General features: G+C 38.1%; 1 long non-coding RNA gene across 1 annotated transcript; it reads right to left on the reverse strand.

Annotated features, from left to right (window-relative positions):
* Window positions 1-371: 371 nt before the first annotated feature.
* Window positions 372-2,844, reverse strand: LOC140037174 (uncharacterized). The gene is made up of 2 exons (XR_011841103.1): window positions 1,733-2,844; window positions 372-643 (listed from the first exon to the last, which is right to left on the reverse strand). It is a non-coding gene; the product is annotated as an uncharacterized lncRNA (long non-coding RNA).
* Between the last annotated feature and the right edge of the window lie 601 nt (window positions 2,845-3,445).

The raw sequence follows: 3,445 nt of genomic DNA on the forward strand, positions 1-3,445 counted from the left end.
ATAATGATATCATATTTAATTTTTTGTAAAAAAAAAGGAAACGATGCAGTTCAACAGTTCCATTCCGCTTGTGAAGGCAGATTAGAGTCTTTACCCATCTTTTGAAAAGGCACTTATTTCAGGTGAGTTCCTGTCATGAATTTTGCAGGTGAGTTACTTTTCTATCCTCAGTCCTAACTCGAATATTTCTTGGGTCAACAAGCAACGAAGTGATGAATTTTGCAACCCAAAATGTCACCGTAGAGAGAAGAGGGAAAAAAAAGAAAAGAAAAGAAACGGAAGCACAACCACTTAGCTAGTCTTTCAAAAAGTGATATAATCAGATAAAACCAAACCAAGAAGAAAACAAAAGGGGGGGGTGAACAAATCTCTCAGCCAATTGTCCAACCTTGAAAAAATAGTCTCTGTATCACACAGAGAGGAGATGGTATTACAACGTAAACAGACGCAAGCTTTCCTGAGGAAATTTGGATAGCTGCATTGGCTTCTGGTAGTGGATAGAATCAAAGCCAAAGATAGAAACCACCAAAAATACAGAAACTATCATGCAGTAAATTCGTCTCAAATCAAGTGCCACTTTATGATTTTGTCCGCTTTAGGCCACGGCTATCTTTTCGACGTTCCCTTGCCTGCTGCTACATCACTGTCGAGTGTCGACCATAATGGAAGATATATATATAATCATAAGAACATGGCACCATGTGATATCATCACCATAATGGAAGATACATATATATATACGCACAAAATTAACATGGGAGAATATGATATCATCAAGCCCAGGAGAAGGAAATCGGGTTGTTGCAAGATTTGTTCTCTGGGACCATGCAACTTCGAAGATAAGACTAGTTAACTCAAATGTGACAGTGGATTTTCCTACAAATCACATGCTTTCAAAATGGAATTGAAACAAAAATTTCTTAAAACCTGCCTGCTATGCAAGAATATCCTCTGACTCAAAAAATTGGAAAATGTGGAATTTAGCCAAAAAGAGATCGATAAATTCTCTTCAAGTTTAAAGTCAAGAGGAAGAGGAGGAAATATACCCTATCACGGGCTAGTGCAAAAAAGCACTCAACCCGTTAACAGGATGATTACAACGACTAGGTAAATAGTGCAAGCGCACGACAGAAACACCCGCAAAAAGTGCAGGTACGTGCAAACATCCGTTTATACTGCTCGAGTTTATGCTGAGATTTCAGAATTTTGTAACTGAACATTAGCCCCTACTCCGGTTCATCGTTTCTTTTTTTTTTTTGCCTTTCCATGCTAAACAGGTACAAACATAATCATGCAAAGGTTGCACACCGAATATCGAAATTCGACAACAATGTTCACTGGCTACCTATTTCTCCGATTGATACTTCACAGGACTCAATTTTGAAGGCCCCAAAAAAAAGACAGACAGACAGACAGATATATCTGATAGTGAGAAGTTCAACAGGAAAAACAAATTAGCGAAAGTTAGCACCAAAAGAAAAGAAAAGTGCAACAGCCCCAAAAAAAAAAAAACAAGAAGAAGAAGAAGAATGGGAACTTTCAAGTATGAGGGATTTTTTTTCAAGCATGAGCAATACTTCATCAAAATAATTATATAGCTGCAAACGGGGAAAGTACTCCGGCGGACATTTAAGATCAATCGTTTGTTGGGAGGGGGAGGTTCCTGAAACTTTGTTGGGCAAAATCCCCAGGAAGCAAAAGCATAGATGACAAGTATAAAGTATAAACATACCTACTACGTCCGTGTAGTTGTATGATCAACAAGATTAGGAAGAGGGCAACCAAGGAAAAAGGAGATCGGAACATTTCTGGATTAAGAAAAGTTTAAACCAAGGCATTAGAACCCAAACTACATATACGTTACCCCCACATGGTCGGCTAAGATTGCTTTGGTGAGATCCAAAACAACCCTAATTGTCCATATTATGTCCGGCACTTCTGCTTAAATAGGCCTTGGTTGCACACTGATACTCGATTGTTGATGTTGAAAACTTTGTACAAAGGAAAGGCAAATGAAAAGCAGCACATACGCGCATATATATATATTTATATATAGCCATTCATTGCTGCTGCAGCATCATCAAGATTCCCGAAAGCAACGAGTTCTTGGAGTCAAAGGGAAGGACCAAATCATAATCATGATTACATTCCCCAATCACTACTCCAAAGAAACCCTAGTAAAGGTTCGTGAATCTTGATGATGCTCCACCCGCAAAAACTGACTGGGTCATATTCAGATCTTTGTGAATCCTCATCACCTTCATCAATACATGCAATACAGGAAAAGGGGTACCAAACGAAACCTACAGAAAACCCTAATCATGACTCAAGCACCTCCCCAGTTGAAAAAGAAAACGCGGAAAAAGGGATGTGAATTCAAAGCTTCAACCTCCTTGAATACAAAGAGATCTAGTTTGTAGGAAAGCTATTTGGAGGAGGTACTCTAGCTTGTAAAGCTATAAACTTTTACAATCAAAATACGGAAAAGAGGGTCTACAGCTGATGAACTAATTAAAGATTAAGTTGAAGAAAGGAAGAGAAGGAATAAAGCTTATGGGACTGAGGGTCAGGGGTGTTGAGATGGTGACTATTTATAGAGTAGATCAGGAGGAGATATTAGGATTTGTTGGGTGTCAATAGATTTGTGAGGAGAGAGATAAAGAGAGTACATCACAACAGTTAGCCATCGCAATCCTAGGAACCAAAATATATCTGTATCTTTAATACTTACTGACTCTGAACAATTCCAAAGATGTCATGGGAGAGTAAAAGCATCTGACTGAAAATGAAAGGAAAATGAGAGAACCAATTAGCTAGTAATGGTGCCATTCAGGTTTGGAGATTTGTTACGTCCTCTACAAGCATTTTCAGGTTGGGAGAATTGATGGAGATTGAAATGATATCATGATATCGGTTGTCATCTGATCTCAGTAGGTTTTGGAAGGTTACGTGTTTTAGTTTCTCTTTTTTTTACCACCTCTGTCATTTATGACTTTTCATTTTCGATGGAACCCTATGAAGTAAGTGGGCTTAAATGGATCTTGATCGAGTATTATGGTAGATGAATCTAACCTTTTTCCCCCCTTTTCTCTTGCCTGCTAGTATTACCTAAAGTTGTTATGTCTTCCTCATATTTGTAGATAATCTGAAGCCCTTCGATCCTCTTAAATTACAAGATCGATTTTGCGACCAAAGTACAATTATTAATTTGCTTTGCCCTTTTTTGGTTGTCCATATATTTTTCGCTTGGCATGCACTAAACCAAGTCTAAAGCGAGAGTAGTTTCAAATGTGAGCAACGAAAGAATAGACAGAAAAAATCCGATTTCCCCATTGATCAGACTTGTAGAAATTTGTTCACAGAAGTGCTCATCTTATATTTTGGGTTTAAATCTCTGGACTAATACGAAGAGATATTTTGTACCAGGCCGGCAAGTCAAACGTTT

This window comes from Coffea arabica, chromosome 2e, assembly GCF_036785885.1.
Source record: "Coffea arabica cultivar ET-39 chromosome 2e, Coffea Arabica ET-39 HiFi, whole genome shotgun sequence".
NCBI lineage: Eukaryota > Viridiplantae > Streptophyta > Magnoliopsida > Gentianales > Rubiaceae > Coffea > Coffea arabica.